The sequence below is a fragment of the Lygodium microphyllum genome, chromosome 16, assembly GCF_053477565.2.
Source record: "Lygodium microphyllum isolate KBCC chromosome 16, Lygodium_microphyllum_v1.1.10, whole genome shotgun sequence".
NCBI lineage: Eukaryota > Viridiplantae > Streptophyta > Polypodiopsida > Schizaeales > Lygodiaceae > Lygodium > Lygodium microphyllum.
Window position 1 is genome coordinate 15,234,184 of NC_141150.1, and position 19,506 is coordinate 15,253,689.

The following is a 19,506-nucleotide window of genomic DNA, read 5'->3' on the forward strand; positions in this document are numbered from 1 at the left end:
GGTGTAGGGGGAGGTCAACTAACGCTTAATACCCCTCTCATCACATAACTGCTCAAAAGCACGTGAGACATACTCACCCCCATTATCTGTCCTTAGGCATTTTAGCCTATACCCAGACTGGTTCTCAACCAATGCAAGCCATCTCTGAAACATAGCCAAGACATCGGATTTCAGCTTAATGGGATAAGCCCAAACTTTTCGTGAAAAATCATCTATGAAAGTAACAAAGTACTTTGCACCACCCATAGATTGACAAGGCATGGGCCCACAAACATCCGAATGTACCAATGCCAAGGGCTCACTCATGCGTGGCCTACCAAACTTCTTATGCGTAGACCTAGTCTGCCTGCCATAAAGACAATGCTCACATGAGTCAAAACATGCATAATCAAGGGGCAGTAAGTACTGCAAAAACCAGAAAGCATTTTCATTCCCTTCAAAGACATATGGACCAAATGGGCATGCCAAAGAGATACGTGTGGGATAGAACCCACAGACAAAACATGATCAAGGGAAGAAGTGGATACAATCAAGGGATAAAGGCTGCCATCCTTGGCACCTCTCGCAATCACAAGTCTACTACGAGTGATCTTCCATGCAGAGTCTCCAAAAGATACATGATAACCTGCATCATCAAGCTGTCTAGCTAACATGAGACTGTGTGTCAAAGCAGATACATGACATACATCTTGCATAACAAAACTGCTGCCATAAGGAAACTACATCCTAACATCACCAATGCCCACAATGTCAAGAGAGCTATCATCACCCAAGCGCACAGAACTCAAAACAGTATGGTATGAATGAAACCACTCTCGGCAAGGTGTCACATGAAAGGATGCACCTGAGTCCAAAAGCCAACACTGTGCATGCATAGAGTGTATCTCTGTCATCTGCGAAGCATGAGAAGAAGCTGCAAGGATATAAATCATCATCATCAACATCCTCAAGCTGCATAACATTGATCTCTTCAATTTTAACACTGGACTTTGCAGGCACTATGCTGTGATCAGAAGACTTATCCTGCACTTTGTCTTTCCCCTTATCTTTGCGCCTTTCATTGTGCAATTCATGGCATTGTGGCCTAATATGGCCCTTTTTCCTACAATGGTGACAAGTAACATCTGATTCCTGCCACGGGATTTGCTACGTGACTTTCCAGGAGACTTGGACCGAGATTTCTGAGAATCCCGTCCACGGCCACTGCCACTGCCATGCTTTCCATATCCATTATTCCTGCCTCTAACTGTCATAGCATGTGACACATGAGAGGCATCCAAATTCTTACGGTTAACCTCTTCCTGCAGAAGAGCACTCTCAACATCAAATAATTTCAAGGTAGTAGCAAAGGCACATAATGCAGCGCGAAATACATCCCATGACTCATTAAGAGTACCAAGCAAGAAAAGAAGAGTGACATCCTCTCCAAAAGTGATGTTCTGCGAAGTCAAGTTCTTGAGTATAGCATGGAACTGGCTCAAGTGAGCAGACATGGTCACATTCTCCTTCATGCGGCGCAGATCCATAAGCTACTTCAGCCAATAGGCATATGAGGGCTGCAAATAATTCTTCAGGGGAGCTCTATGCTGCATGTTCTAATGTAAAAGTGACGATTGGTGATGTGCAAGATAATTCATCATATACTGTGATTTTGGGACATTCCTATATTACAGGAGTGCGTATGGAAACAAAGGTGCTTGATGATGGTTCTACTTATGCAAGAGTCAGAAGCAAGGATGGGAGGAAAGTAGTCCATTTTCTTACTGTTTGTGTTAATCATCCTAGAAATCGGGATACGCTTCGAGAGTCTCCTTTGGCTCCAAATGCAAGGGAATTCAAAGACCTGGATTTTCATTAAGCACTGCTATAATGCGGGGCTACATTAGTGTTGTTCAAAGGATGTACTCGCCTCTTAATGGAATGAAGCATGTATACCCAGAAGAAAACTTGGGCTTTTGTTGAAGGTGTTGAGGTCTTTTGTGAAGATGATTTGGGTTGTAAGTAGTTACAGCTAGAGCTTTGGATTCTTGATTCAATTAATCAGGGCTGAAGCTTGAGTTTATCAGTAGAGGTTTGAGTAGTAATAAAAGCTCTCCAAGATAGAGGCAAGGAAGAGAAGATGAACATGGCTTGTAATTCTTCTAAGATGACTAAACAATATATTATGGTTTCATGTAGCAAAGATTGCCACTATTCTAAGAGCTTAGTGGCAGACTGATCTTCATGCATAGTGGTAGTAGATAGTTTTCTAAACATAGTCATTTGATAAACAATACCTGTGTGTTCATGTATTGTTGAAGAATTCCCAAATACCTACTTTTCTTGTCATAGAGATTCTTGATTTTATCCCACAATTGCCATGCACTATGTTCTTCCTCAAATACATTGTAATGAACATGTTCTGTGAGAGATAATATAATAGTGGACTTGGATAACTCATCAAGCTCAAACCATTCCTCATTTGGCATAGTTGCAGGTGGTTGCCTGCTGAAACTCAATGGTTTGATCTGTGATTTCTGCACCAATACGTGCCAAATATCTGGCTCTTCCAATGAGAGTGATTCATACCATCAAGCTTAGTGATGTTGAAAATAGCATGATCAGTGGACGAACTCCCCACAATACAGGCTGGAAGACTACAGATTGTTCAAAACTGCTTGCTGTTTACTGTAGAAAATGACCAAAAAATCACCGAAATCGAGAGAAAATGGCGAGAAAAGTGTAACCAAAGTTGTTGCCCACCAAGTACTAGTGAAAGTACATCATTTCAGAATATTTTAGCATGAAAAATCCATGTCAATCTGGAGTTATATGCTTGCTGTAATAAATGATAGTAGGGTACTACGAGAGTCAATTGCTGACCAAATCACTACACCAAGTCAATAAATGATAGCCAAGACATGACCAGCCATAAACGGGCATAAATCAGCACCAAACAGTCATCAAGACCTTGAGCAAACACCCAAACATGTCACCAAAGCATCCGTCAGTGGATGAGTAGGCATACCCCCTGGACAATAGGGCAAAGTATACATAACACTGGCAAGACCTGACACCAGTAGGTGTATGCTCACAAGAGTGCAAAGCCCAAGCTTAGGTCAAAAGCAACTCCAAGATATCAGTGCATGAACCATGCAACATTTAAGTGTAAGAGATCCCAAAGTCTGAAGTATCTGCAAAATGCTCAAAAATAGCATAAACCTCCTGCTCAATGTCAATCAAGCATACAAGATGCTCCCACTAGCATAAGAGGCGGATAAACGAGCTCAACAACTCAATCAAACCAAGTCAAAGTGCCAAAGATAGGTAACCAAGGCAATTCCTCAATAGCATCCCAAGAGCATGACGGCTACAATGCAACTGTAGGTAGCATCCATGAGTAAGACATACATCACAATAAAAGACTCTGACAACCAAAATGACATCCAATACATGATTCCAGAATAGCAAATGAGAATCCAAGCCAAGTCTTCAGAGAGCACTAAAGCTCGACAAGTACATGGTACACTGTGCCAAGACAAATGCATCAAGTTGTAGGCGTCGGGTAAGCATGTACCCAAATAGCATATAACTGTCAAAGCACTGACCACTGTCAAGCATAGACCAATGTCAATAAGTGCGGGCTAAAATAAGCTCAAGCTTCTGAAAGCATCCAAATCCAATGACAAGCTCAAAGTCGTCCGTCGATGATCAATACATCATAGCATAACCCAAGACATACACCCGAAACTAATAGGCATATGTCAAAGCATGAAAGATAGCTTCAGTCCAAGAGTATTTAGCATGCATTTACTGCTATAAACTGAGTATTTCTAGCCCTACAATCAGGCCAAAATCATAGCATTACATGTAGCTTCCATCCCCCAATCAATCAGGATGCAATAGGCATCAAACCGGTTATGTAGTCATGCCCAAACAAGCATAGGCATAAACTTGAATGCAACACTAGCATTAAATGTCTGTGGATTGTTTATAATAGTCCTAAAACATTGTTTTCAGCCACCAACTAATGCCTGATCTCAAAGGATCAATGCCAAGCATCAATACATGTGCAAAAGGCTTGAAATGGAGCCCCAAACAAGTGCTTAATGCTAAGCTGGAGCTGGAGCTAAAGTGGCTGACTGTGTGGCTGTCCAAAAAATAGGCGCAAATTTTGTGATGTTGTTACTGCTCTTGATGGTCCACATGGCAGGTCTAGAGTGATTGGAGGGCTCAAACATGAGCCAAAGGGGCCTGGGAACAAGCCTCTAGCAGCCCACAAATGGTGGCAAAGAGATATGAATGTTGGAAGCTTCAATGGTGGCTGCCCTATTTGCCTAGACCTGTGGACTGAAATAAATCTCTGAAATAATGAAGCAATACCTCAATGTCAATGCCCGGATGGTGCCTCAATAGGCCGGGAAGAAGCTCAGGAAGTCGGGGAGTGACGGGAGCTCAAGAGAATGAGCTATGGCTACCGGGAAGGAGACCCAATGCAAGTGGGGAGTCGATGGGAAGCTGAGAATGCCACAAGCCAAGCTCAAGAGTCGGGAAGCCAAGCTCTGATACCAGTTGAAAGGAGAGAGGGATCGAGCTTAGACTCGAGAGCTATGGCGGGAGAGTAAGAGCAAGAAAGAGAGAGACAAGAAATGGGAACTCCAACAGTCACAATGTGTGACCGAGCCTTCCTTTATTCAAACTGTCACTAAAAGAATAAAGAATAAAGTGATGGTGATGGGCGCCCGCCACCTACAGTGTACAGTGGCGGTGATTGTCAGTGTAGTAATACACGGGCGGTTAGGTGGAGGAGCCTTTACCCCCAACAATCATTATCTTAAGCATAACCTAATCCACTCTCCACCATTCTTGTGGGTGCTTAACTCACACTTTCCATGATATTTGTGCCCCAATACTTCAATCAAAAGTGAACAAAACAAAGGTGAAATCCTTATACTTCATTGCTAGTTATGTTGTTCATTGATATTGTGACCAATAGTCTATGGATTCACTCAAGGGGAGGAAGAAATTGATAGATGTGGAAGCTCATGCTCGACTGCCAAGACCCACAGACCGCTTATTGTTTCAAGCATTTCAAGCCAAGTGCAATGGCTACCTCTCACATAGCCGTGCGCACTCTCACACCTACGAGTGTAGTGAGCTTACCTTCATGCTCGATCAAGTTGCCTCCTCCCATGAGCTCTTTGGTAGCTCCATGATCCAAGGTGCAAGCTCAAGTAAGCTCAATCCTCAAGCTCTAAGTTCCAAGCTCCCATTGCAGTGCACAAGAAAAGAGAAGACAAGAGAAGAGAAGAAGAAGAGAGGAGACGATGGAGAGCTTCTTCACCACACTCCCTCACCCTCACATACTCACATACTCACTGGTGACCCATGGATTGGTGAGTGCTCAAGTGTTTCTTCCACCACTTCCTCTCTCTCTGCATCTCCCACATCATTTTGGATTATGGTAGTTAGCACACCCTCAAACCCTATGTTGTCTACTTTGGCCGTTGGTTTCTTTCTCTCTATCTCTGTTGTTGTGGAAGTCAAAGACTCTCTACCTGCCACTCTAGGGCCCATTGCTAGTGCTTTTGCTAAAGACTTAATGGTCTTACACATGTAGCTATTCCGGTTGATTTCATCTAAGGATCTAGCTACAAGGCTCTCGAGCAAGGGTACTCCGATCCTACTCATAAAAGCATTGTACCTCTAGTTGGAGAACAATGCGTGGACCATTTTTGCTTGCATTTTCATGTCGAGGTTGGGGATGTCGGCTAAACAAATCCCATCATTTGTGTACACCTGGAACCTGTCTATCCCCAACACGTCGTAGATGTCTCTCTTTGGCTACTTCTCAGGGTTATTGATAAGTCCTAGATCCCTTTCCACTAGTTCTTCAAGACTTAGCTCGACTTCTACTCTTTGGGTCTCCTCTCCCTACCTCATCATCATTGTGCATTACAGTTCTTGTTGGCATCAAAGGATCATAGGAACTCCATGCACTTGCTATAATTGGTGGCTTGGCCGACCTTCTTTGGATACTTGCTAAGGTTGCAGTGATTGTTTGATGATCTATTTCATGGCCTACTCCTCTATCATCGTGTCTTCTAGGTTCTAAATGCTTATATACTTGACTTGCTTAAAGGTTCTCATTTCAGTAGCCAAGTTATATTTGGCTTGCTCCTCTTCTGAGAATGGAAGATCAAGCAAGCTCAATCCTCAAGCTCCAAGCTCCAAGCTCCATTGCTTTGCATGATACAAGAGAAGAAGAAGAGAGGAGAAGATGGAGAGCTTCTCCACCAGGGTCCCTCACCCTCACACACTCACTCTCTCACTCCCTCTCTCAAGCACAAGCACAAGCAAGAAAAGGAAGAAGAAGAAGAGGAGGGCTCATTTTGGCCATACACAAGAAAGCTTCTTCATTTACTTTTTGCATTTTGTACATGCCCTACCTCCTTCTTGGGTGCCCATCCCTTTTTTACATGACTGGCCATTTTAGCCTAGGTCATCTTTTCATATTGCCTTCCTATTTACATTGTTCCTTCACCCATGCCTGTCTACATTTATAAATTGGACAAGAGGGAGCCTACCACTCTTTTACAAAAATATAGGATGCGCTTTTATATTTAAAAATATTGTTAAGATTGTGGGAGAGAAGGAAGGAGTCTCACTTATAGCTTTCTTGCTTGCACAATGGGGGAATACACACAAAGGTGGAGGCTGAAAACAGTTTTCCTCTTCTTAGTTGTGTAAGCCAAAAAGAACTCAAGTACAAAGAAATAGAAGAACCCTATATATGGGTCTCAAACCAAACTCAACTAACTAAGGTGGCATACTAACTGAGCCACGAACTAGAGTAGATAAGGATAGCTATCATCTAGCTATTATTCATGGGCGGTGTACCAACCGCATCTGCAACTGACAAGTCGGTGATATAAATGCACAACGGTCACCCTGGCATATCACGAGTGGAGCTCGATATCTCAACACTCCCCCTCGAGCTCAATCCCAATTCCTGCACACCAAGCAGGTCTCTGAACTTGCGCAGCTTCTCTGCGCCCAATGCCTTCGTGAATATGTCAGCTACCTGATCCTCTATGCTGACATAAACTAGATCAATAAGACCTAGTAAAACCCTCTCCCGCACATAGTGATAATGGACCTCAATGTGCTTTGTTCTAGCATGATAGACTGGGTTATTTGCCAAGTGTATACTACTCATGTTGTCACAATAAATGACAACTGGCCCATCTGTAGACTGATGCATATCATAAAGTAGCTTATGCAACCAAGCTACCTCACATGCAGCCATTGCTGCACCCCTGTACTCAGCCTTTGTGCTCGACAAGGCAACTGTAGGCTGTTTCTTGCTGCTCCAAATGACTGCAGCACTCCCAAAAGAGAACACATATCCACTGGTAGATCGTCTATCAGAAATGCTACCAGCCCAATCAGCATCAGTGTATCCATGCAACTGTATCTGAACCCTAGTCTCATAAAATAGTCCATACTGCAATGTGGACTTCACATACCTAAGTATGTGTCTAGCCGCATCCAAATGCGGTTTCCTTGGAGCCTACATAAATTGACTTACCAATCCAACAGCATAGCTCAAATCTGGCCTGGTAATAGTCATATAAATCAAGCTTCCTACTATGTGTCTGTACATAGTAGGGTCTTCCAGAAGCTCACCTGCATCTGCGCTCAGCTTCACATTCTACTCCAAAGGAAGTGAAATAGGCTTACAGCATGTCATCCCATATTTGGACAGCATATCCAATCCATACTGCCTCTGCAAGAGCTGTATCCCACTTGGTGATCTAATCACCTCAATGCCCAAGAAATAACGCAGCTCTCCCAAATCCTTCATCTCAAACTTCTGCTTCAATAGCATTTTCACATGAAGGATATCTTCATCACTGTCACCTGTCATAATCAAATCATCAACATAAATGACAAGTAGCATAATACATTTCTCTGTTTTTCTCACATAAAGTGAGAAATCTGCCTTGGAAATCTGAAAGCCAATAGTGACAAGATACTATCCTATCTTGTCAGACCATGCTTTAGGTGCTTGCTTCAAGCCATACAAGGCTTTCTTCAACCTGCAAACAAACTCAGGATGAGCAGCATGCACATAACCTTGTGGCTGCTCCATATATACCTCTTCTTGCAAATCACCATGCAAGAAGGCATTCTTTACATCCATTTGATGTAAAGACCATTCCTTTGATGCAGCCATAGCAATGACTGCTCTTACGGTTGCCATCCTTGCAACCGGACTGAATGTTTCTTCATAATCAATGCCATATGTTTGTGCATACCCCTTGACTACTAATCTTGCCTTGTATCTGTTCACAGGACCATCTGCATTGTGCTTCACCTTATAAACCCACTTACAGCCAATTGCATTCTTACCTTTAGGCAAAGGTACTAACTCCCATGTAGCATTTGCTTCCAAGGCATCCATTTCTTCATCCATGGCTTTCTCCCATTTTCTTTTTCCATGGCTTGCTCAAAAGAAGTGGGTTCTGGTTATTGTATCACTTTGACCATATATGCATAGTGAATGGCTGTAAATCCATCATATTTCAACCTATCCACAGGATACCTAGCTCTCGTAGACCTGCGCAAAGTAGGTTCACTCCCAGGTGCTCTCAAAACATCCCTGGTCTTCCTTACTCCAAGTGTAACAATAGAAGGAATACCCAACTCATCATAAATGCTCTGTTCTGAGCCACTGGATTCACCATCCACATAAGAGTGACCTGCATTCACGTCAAACATGGGCTGATCTACCTTCTCTTTTCCTTTTCGTGATACCTGAATACCACTATCTGCATTGCTTTGAGAAGATTCTCTTGATCTCAATCTGCCTGTCCATGGCGAAGAATGTGAACCACTGCTAGAGGACGCTCCATGTCCACTAATATTTTGTGACTGCTGCTGTGAATACTGTGCAGCATTACCATTTTGTGCATCTACATTATCAATCACATTTACTGGTCTATACCAGCTACTCATCTTATAAAAAACAACATCTCTGCTCACTGTAAACTTACGAGTAGAAGAGTTATAGCATCTATACCTTTCTGCTGCAAAGAGTAACCAATAAAGATGTACTTCTTAGCTTTTGGATCCAACTTGGATCTCAACTCATCTGGCACATGAACATAGGCAATGCAACCAAAAAATTTCAAATGAGAAATATCTGGTTTCCTACCAGTATACCTCTCCTCTGGAGTCATCCCATGTATTGCTGCAGTGGGAGTCCTGTTCATTATGTAGACTGTTGTAGCAACTGCTTCAGCCCAGTAAAAATCTAGCAAGTCTTTTTTGTTGAGCATGGCACGAGATACCTCTCCAATATGCCTGTTTTTCCTTTCTGCAATTTCATTTTGTTGTGGGGTATAACTGTATGAATATTGCTGCTTTATGCCATGCTCCTGCAGAAACCTTGCAAACTCATTTGAGAGGTACTCTCCCCCTCCATCTGAATTTAGGCATTTTATTTGCAGGCCTGTTTCTTTTTCAACCATAGCTTTAAGAGTTTTGAAAATGCCCAAACACTTCACTTTTCTTTTTCATAAAATACACCCAAACTTTTCTGCTATAGTCATCAATAAAAGTGACAAAATAATGATAGCCTCCAAGAGATGCAGCTTTAGTAGTCCACACATCAGAGTGGATTAATTCCAATGGCTTCTTACTCTCTTGAATATGTCTAGGAAATGGTTTCCTTGCCTGTTTTCCAAATTGGCAGGCTTCACATACCTTATGCATTTCTGCAACCTTGAATTTAGGCAATCCTGCAACAATATTTTGGGCCTGCATTGATTTAAGTCGTTGTACATTAACATGACCAATGCGTTTATGCCAGATATCAATATCTGCAACTACACCAGTCCCATGTGCAAACATTGCTGCACTCAATTCAGACATGTCTGCATCCAACGTAAACATTCTGCCCTTCTTCTTTCCTTTTGCTATCAAGCGACCTTTATTTTTCATATCCTCAACAAAGCATCCATGAGGATTAAATCTGACCTGCAAGCCCTGCTCAACCATTTGACCAACAGAAACCAGATTCTTGGTGATATTCGGGACATGAAATACATCAGACAGGTATTTCTTTTTCCCATCCTGCATAGACAAAGGAATTTTTCTAATCTGCACAATAGGATGTGCAGTATCATCACCAGTCTCCACAAATCCTGGTTTCTCCATTTTCCTTGCATCCTCCATCCATTCTGCATGACCTGTCATGTGGTTTGATGCACCTGAGTCAACATACCATACATTGTTGCTTTTTTCTGCACTTGTCACAGAATTATTCATGTGCTGCACCATAAACAAATGCTCATTTCTGTCATCACCCTGTCTACTTACTAGAAGATGCATAATTCCCTTGTTGCAGTTTTCCATTCATGATGTCATTCTGCTTTTTATAGCAGTCTTTAGCCATATGATCCATTTTACCACAGTAGTAGCATTCAACATTACTGTTTGCATTTTGGCCTCTTTGCCATCCACCACGACCTCTTTGGCTCCCCCTGCCTCTAGAGTTACCACGTCCACCTCCATAGGACTAGTTTTCTTGAGTTTGCTGCATATTCTGATTTCTACCACGGCCTCCAAATCGGCCTCCTCTACCTCTGCCTCTACCTCTTCCAGCATTTGAGTAGAAGACAGCTTCTTTTGAAGTTCCTCCTGAAGAAGATGCACCACCATTTCTCTGCTCCTCAGAAATTAGAAGAGCAATCAACTCCTCAAAATCAGGAAATCTTTCACGGACGGAAATGGATGTTCGGAACTGTGCATAATCCTTTCCTAGACCATTCAAGGTCACAGAAACTAAATCATCATCTTCCACTGGCGACCCAATGGAAGCAAGTGCATCTGCAATCTTCTTCACCTTCATGTGGTAGTCATTGATGCTCATATTTTCTCTTTGCACATTATGCAACTCTTGCTTGAGCTGCATTTTCCTGGCTTGCGTATTTGTGCTATACATTTTTGACAAAGTATCCCATGCCTCCTTTGGCGTACTTGCATCTTGAATATGCACAATCATAGAGTCTGAAATACTGATAGACAGCCAATACATCACTTTCCTAGCTCTCTCATGCCATGCTTTAAATGCCTGCATTTGCTATTGATTGGGAACATCAGGAAGAACTAGTTCTTCTTCATTTCCTGCAACAAATTCGCAATATCCTTTTCCCATAAGGAAATTCGTCATTCTAAACTTCCATGCTTGGAAGTTGTTCTTGTCAAGCTTTTCAGTTACAATCTGTGAAAGAGAATCAGACGCCATTACAGAACACTGCAAAAAATTCTGTCACTGCAAAAAACACAGCTTCACCCTCACAAGGGCAAATCTGCAAAACTGGCGAAAGTGGTATTTGACCACACAGTCACTTCCTAGTGACGATTTTGCATAAACAGGAACCAAGGATGATTCTGTAACTCCCAATGTCTCTGCACACAAGCATACGATGCAATTTCTGTGGTAACTTTTCACCGACCTGTAGAACAATGGTCGCACAGCATAAAACAGGGCCTTTTCCTGAGTGCGTGCAGAAAACTTCCACCTCCAAAACAGGCCCCGAAATGGCCTCAAATCAAAAAAACAGGGTCGCCATTGGCTAAAGCCCCCTCCTGCAGCATATACAGCCCTCTTGCTTCACCGCGAAGGGCGTCTCAACTTGAGACAATGTACTCCTGCACTTTCCGGCTGTGCTGCCTGCAGAGACTTGCTCCCAAAACAGAAAATGAAAGCAACACTGCTCCTCTTACCAGAACACCGCGAGCTTGGCTTGCTTTCTTGAGCTCCTTACCACGAACAAGGCTCTGATACCATGTCAAGATTGTGGGAGAGAAGGAAGGAGTCTCACTTATAGCTTTCTTGCTTGCACAATGGGGGAATACACACAAAGGTGGAGGCTGAAAACAGTTTTCCTCTTCTTAGTTGTGTAAGCCAAAAAGAACTCAAGTACAAAGAAATAGAAGAACCCTATATATGGGTCTCAAACCAAACTCAACTAACTAAGGTGGCATACTAACTGAGCCACGAACTAGAGTAGATAAGGATAGCTATCATCTAGCTATTATTCATGGGCGATGTACCAACCGCATCTGCAACTGACAAGTCGATGACATAAATGCACAACGGTCACCCTGGCATATCACGAGTGGAGCTCGATATCTCAACAAATATGTCTTTCCCTTTTGCACTCATTCTGGACTTTTAAAGTTGCTACTGTGCTTGTGGCCTTTTTCCTCCTATTTTTCTATTGGGCCACCTTTTTCCACTCGAAAGGCAGTGTTTGAGGGACACGTGTGCCACTTGTGGCATTGGGCAACCAGATCAATTTGTTGCCTTAGTAGTACCCTTGAGTGCGTAATAGGGCTTTGGAGATCCATCAAGGATTGGATGTTTTTTTGCTTTTGTAGCCCTAGCTTTATCTCCTAGGCCTAGGGTGTGAGGTTCTAGGATTATGAGTTTATGTGGGTTGGCCCCTAGATGGTGGCAATTGTCGTTTGGCTACCCATTTGAGTTGTTTCTCAATGGTCTTGGGTGTGTCCACTAGGGGTTGTGATCGGTTTGCTTTGGTGGGATGGGACAAGTCATGACATCTCCTTAGGCTTGGCAATAGGTTCCTTTACTGATAGCACCGCAGGCTTAGATGGATCCGTGCTGCCCTTACTTAAAGCCGTCACTATTTGAACATTGCCAATGGCAAGGTGAATAAGCTATGAGTCGTAATCAACATTGCAATGTGCTTGTTTCTTGAATGCACATCCTAGCAGTATTTTATTATTGGATAGCCTTAGTGTTAGGCAACACATAAAATATCATTAATAGGCAGTCTCGATAGAGATTGCTACTTTGCACTTTCCCAATAGTGAGTAAGAGTGCCTCCCAAACGAGTTGAGTTTAGTGTTAGTAGGCTGCAACTAGGGTTGACCAATGAGGGTCCAATGGTCATGTGTAAGAATATTAAATTCAGCTTCCTCGTCAATGAGTGCATCAAAGGCATGTGTCTTTTGGGCAGTGACCAATAGGTGCAGGCATGCAAATGCTATTGCTTCCTCATCTATCTCAATGATGGTGGCGACTCTTACATTCACTGGTGGTTCTAGCATTGGAGGCTCGTGTAGCGAATGTGTTGGAGGGTAGTACTTCTTAAGGCGACTGCTATTAAAGAAGCCTATGCCCTCTCCCTCTAGAGTCTTGAGCTCTACATTGCTGGTTCGACTAATGTTGCAAACCTTGAAAGGTCCTAATCCTCTGAACTTCATCTTCTCCTTATGTCCCTTTACAGAGTACAATAGCACTAAGTCACCTTGCTTGAAGTTGCGTTGTTTGACATGTTTGTCAAACCAGCTCTTGCGTTTTGCCTTCTTATAAATCAGCACATGGGTCACTAGGAGTTGGGTCTCAAATAGGCGTTCTAACTCTACTAGGCATTCTATCCATGCTTCATTTCCATCCCATCTCTCTTGGACTGCCACTCTCAAGCTTGGAACGAAGAACTTCATTGGTAGAATTGCTTTAGTCCCATAGGTCGAATTGAATTATGTTTGCTCTATGGTCATCTTATAAGCTTTCCTATAGACCCATAGTGTTGCCATGAGCTTATTGTCCCAGTTAGTGTTGTGTGAGGTGGAGACTACCTTAGTCAAAACATTTATTAGGATCTTATTTGTGGATTCTGCCTAACCTTTAGCTTGAAGGTAGTACGGTGAGGATTTCCTATGGATGATCAAGAAAGTGGATAGTAAATAGGCAATCACTTCATTAATGAAGTGCGTGCCTTGATCACTAACTAGTTTGATGGGGCAGCCGAATTGTGCAATCACGTACTCCCAAAGGAGCTTAGCCATGATCCTAGCATCATTCTTCTTGGTGGCCTGAGTTTCCACCCATTCTGTGAGATAATTTGTTGCTAAAATTATGAACTTCGCCTATGAGTACTGCATTGTGGGGCTGATCGGCCCAAAGAAGTCAATTTCCCATTTTTCAAAGGGTTGCAACTTGGACAAGTATACGTAACAAATTTTTTTGGCACATCAAACCCATCCTAACAAAGCTTGAGTCCAAGTTAGAGGATACCCTTGTAGACCTTCAAATGCATAGAATGGCTCATAGAGTTGACAGACTCAAGAATCGTGACTTGATGGTCCAGAAATGACTGTGCTCACTAACCATTAGTTGCTTATCCCACTAGAGACCCGAATTAGCTAACTGAACCTACTATCCCTCAAATCACACATCTAGAATGCAATAGAAACCAGAATGGACCATCAAGAGTGGCCATCACCTGTATGAAGAACTTGTAATTAGTTCAAATTGATTAGAAAGAGTGTGATCTGCATTGCTTCCATTGAACTCACAGACCTCATCACTTAAATACTTGGAGTGCACCAAAAAAGCAGAAAGTCTGATTTTACACAGTGCACGTTGATAAGCACCACTCGAGCATCTGAGTGTATGTAACATTGGGGATTGTTTTTGAATAACAAGGAACTCACACAAGATAACATAAGTCAACGAAACTCTAGTAGGAGAAGACCCCCAAACACCAAACAAGTGACTATGAAAACCAATCACTAAAGACTTAGAGGCTTGAGTCATCGAGCCGCTTATGGAGCAACAAAGACCGACACGATTAGGGATGCGACTTTACCCGATCTGATCAACTTGATCGATACCCTAGTTGCTCAGGAAATCGCTGACATGTTAGGAACTAGCACCAACCTTGGAGACGATGAACTCGACTTGTGGGAATTCCCAACTGATATCCAACAGCTTGTAAACAAGTATGACCTGTGAACCGAAACGGTACATCATGGTAGATTGGCCAAGGAGATCATAACCAATCTTGAGGAAGAGACAAAGTTGGCAATAAAAGCATTGCAAAGCATAGCCGCCTACAACCAAGTGCAATGAGCTTAGAAGCTGAGACAAGACGTGGAAATATGTGAAGTCCAATGCATCTTGGTTCTCGCCAAAACAAAACTAGGGCATGACCTAATGTTGAGAGGGAGAGTGTGTTAGAGGTGGATCTTATGCTAAGTGAGCTTCTTACGAAGCGACTCTTAGATAATATAGCTACATAGCAGAGCAAAGCAGGCCCAATAACTACGTTGTTATCGAGGCTAGGAATCACCCCAAACTCTAAGAGCCAAACCAAGATAGCTGCAGTTGCTAAGAAACTTGACAAGTGTCAACCCAACAATGACTTGTACAACTTTGTAGAGCAGTTTGAGCAAGTATGAGAGGCAAATGACCTCAAGGACCTTGCTCAATACACACAAGATTTTGGACTTTGCCTAGGAGACAAAGGATGAATGTGGTATACTAGCCTAGATAATGCCAAACGTAATAATTTTAATAACCTCAAGAATATATTCATCAAGAGATTCTCTGAGGCGAGATACTCCAACAAACTCATTGTCAGCTTGATGGATGTCAGTCCCAAAGGAACAAGGAGGATATCCAAGACTACATCACTTACATGTGGAGTTTCTTTAAGAGAATCTAGTGGAAAAATGACCTAATGAATGAGTGATCTCCACTATATAATAGAATCCAAAGCAAAGAGCTTTACAAGGCCTTGGTGAGCAACTCGAACCTGCAGAGGGATGTGCTAGCTAGGTTCCTTGAAGAAGCAATACGTGTGGATAACCTACTCAAGGAAAGAAGCTCAAGAGCCACAACTCGAGATAGCACTACCTCTAGATCCTCAGAGAGAGCTACAACCAATAGTGAAAGATCTAGCCAAAGCACACAAGGCAAGGGAAAGACTCACAAGTCAAAAACTCTTATGGGCCACTAATGAAGCCTCGAGGATGAGCAGGATTGGATGCATGTGCTAGCCACTATCGATCTACCATTATTAGATGATGAGGAGGATTATAAGTAGGCTGTGAGGACAGCCAATGAGTCCCACAAAGCCACGCCATCTCAGCTGCCAAAGAGTAAGACCACACCATCAGTACCACTCTGCATGATGGCTACGAGAGCTCTAGCAGTCGACCAACACTTGTCCCTTTCCATGTTCCATCTAACAAATTCGAACTCTAGGGGATTCTTGAACATGATGAGAGAACTAGCTAGTAACCCAGCTACCGAGCTCAAACCCCTCAAGGACCTCATGGAGGAGGCAAAGTGGCACTGGACCAAGTACATGACTCGAACCTATTGTACAATTGGGCACTAATCATGAATAAAAAGAAGGTTGAGAGTGGAAGACTAGAAATGACAAGCAGTCAGAATATGACAATTCGGACAATGAGTACAAAGAGTGCTACTCTACAAATGAGGAAAGTGAGGAAGAGGCCGAGACAATAGAGTACGATACAAATGGCTGAGTGATCAAACAGATATGAGTAAACTCCAAGGCACGGAAAGCCAACATCTTTAAGATCGAAAGAGGAGTCATCAAGATGGAATGTGACCACCGTACTTGGTTGGACCACCTAGGTATAATAGACTATGAGCAAGCTAGATTAGTTCAACCTAGTACCATGCTACTCTTTAGAACTGAATCGGCCTCGGAGCTGCAATAACCACAAAGGGAAACTCCTTCTTCTAGCTATGGTTGTGAGTTTAACTCTAAGTCCAAAGTAAGCTCTAAAAGTGATTTGAAAATACCCCGACCACCTAAGACCAAACACACCAAAGGGGACCAGCTAGTCCACCTAAGGTGCAGGCAGTTGAAGGAGGAAAAGAGAAGGTAGTCAAAGGGGTCAAAAGCCGAAGAGCAAAGGAAGCCCTAGGATATACTGATGCACTCCACGAAGTTCAAAAAGGGTGACATGGTAGTGATCTTGCTGGGAGCTAAAAGGCAAGGACATGCAAATGAACTAATAAAAAGGCATGCTAAGCTCAAGGAAGTTAACATAGTAGGGGAAGGGGAAAAGCCTCGACCCATGTTCATACCAAAAAAATTGACTGAGAAAGAGGAGGCTGATCTCATCGCTCTTCTATGAGAGTACATGGATGTGTTTGCTTGATCCTTGGATGAACTAAAAGGAGTAGATTCAAGGGTCGTCACTCATAACATCCCTATGACTCCCAATGCAACACTAGTTAAGCAGTGACCATACCTGATGAATTTGAAGCATACAAAAATCGTTAAGAAGAAGATAGATAAGTTGTTGAAGACTGGATTCATCTATGAAATCGAGCACATTGACTAAGGGAGACAACTCTTCACTACCCTACACAGAGCACATGCTCGAAAGAGTAGTGGGGAAAGAAACCTACAGTTTCCTAGATGGCTTCTCAGGCTACAACCAAGTGTAGGTACACCTTGATGATAGACATAAGATATCATTTGCAACCGAATGGGACATATTTGCCTGCATAATCATGCCATTTGGGCTTATAAATGCACAAGTGTTTTGTGCCGACCTGGTGAACATAATCTCAATTATCCTATGAGCTTTGCTAGTAGACAACACAGAGATATGGAGATGAATTACTCCACAATGGAAAGGGAAGGCCTAGCTATGGTGTTTGCTATAAAGAAATTCTGTCATTATCTTTTAGCTATGCTGAGAGCTGCATTTTAGGAGCTGACTTTAAGCCGATCTAGAAGTATTTCGAGCTCGTTTTAAAGTGAAAACATGGCCAGGACGAGTCAAAGAGCCAATTTTCATGAAAAATCAAACGGTGGTGGATGGCCGAGCTAGAGTTTTTCTAAATGCATTTCAACATCAGGAATCCAACACAAGTATCGGCTCGTCAATCGGAGGTCATTGACCCCCCCATTTAATCCCCGCAAGGTTCGGCATTATAAAGCAGCTACCGGATCAGAAAGCCGTAACGTGCGTGGGAGAGGCTAGGTTGATGGAGTTCGACGCCACAAAGACGCCTATTCAGACGGATTTTGATTCCGAGACCATTTGCCCCCTCAAAACTTAAAAAATCCACTTGCCGAATGTGTGAAAGCACAAGCCATGAACTAGATAATTTATGTTTTAAAGCTTAAGCTTGGGCTTAAGCCCATGAAATGAAACGACGTGGCGGGGGTGCATTTTTTTAATGCCCCCATTTTGGCCATTTTGGATCTGTAGAGAGAGAGAAAATCCTCCTGGGCCTGCACTACATCTAATCTTTGCCATCCATCGCCGAAATCTGTTCGAGAAATGATGTACTATGCTGAAAGAATGAAATCTAGTCTTTCTCTCTCCTCTTTCCTCTCTCTTCTTATGGGCTGTTCATGCATATGAATTAAAGAGAGAAGGGAGTGGAGTTTGATCAAGAATTTTGGTGTAACGATGCTGATGGAGCGGTAGCGATCGTGAATCGAAGCAAAGGAGAGCGTCAACGGCAAGCAAGAAGCGTCAGGGACGTCACAAGCATGCGTCACGAGTCCCAAACCGGGGGTTTTTATGCGTATGTAAGTGTTTTTTTTTTTGTTGAAAAAATGGTTAAGTAAAATGCTTGATAATGTTTGCTCTTGGTTTCTCATGCGGTGGCATAATCTTTGAAATCATAATGAAAACCAACAAATTTAATGTTATATAAATTTCCCGCAAAACATGCAAAATCCGCAAATTGCGATTTTCATATAAAATGATGAAAATTCTGAAGTATGAGATATAGCCTCAGTTCAGCCCTTTTGTTTATGTTATAGTGAGTTATTTATTGCTTTATACATTAAAAAATGACAAAAACAAAACCCTACAACTATGCAACGCAGCATAACCTAAACGTTGGAGAGAAAGGGTGAGGTTAAGAGATTAAGAGGGCTGAGAGAGTTTGAATTTTTGAAACATTTGATTGTGCATTCCATTTAGAATTGCGATAATTGAGTTTAAGGGGCTAGTAGCACGAGAAATCGGTGCTAGTCTCCACACATCGAAGCATACGTTTAGTGAAAATCATGAAAGGATTGGTTTTCCACTCCACAAAATGCTAATTTGATAAATATTGTTTGTGCACTAGGATTATATGCACTATGCATGATGCATAGCCTGGTATCAGTCCTGGATTGCATAGCAATTGTCTTCCTAGGATATGACTTATACGTTGAGTGGAAAGGAGCCTTTGTTGTAGGTCAATTGTACGCTTTCCTTGGGATTGTTTGGTAAGGATTTATATATTCCTAGATTGTACAAAACAATGAAAAGAGTGGAGTTTATGCGTTATGTTTTATATTTTAGAACGACGCATCTTGGGGCCAATCCTCGAGGTGTAGGAGAGTCGCAATGGAGCTGCGGCAGTTAATCGAGGGGTGCTTCATCATGTTTGTGTTACGAGGCACTATGCCTATTTGTTATGGGATCTCCCTTTGAGGAGAAGGGAAGGTAAACGTTGGACTACATATCAGCTATAAACATGTAATTAAGTCTATCTAGTGTTCATCGGTGTATTACAGACACTTCTGGACTGCGAGGCCGTGTGGTGGGGTTGTCTGTTGTGTGCATGAGGTCTGGCTAGTGCTATAGCCAGTGCCGGTCCATTGTAGGTCCCATCATATGTCCTTTATCTTCTTTGTTGACATTAAACTT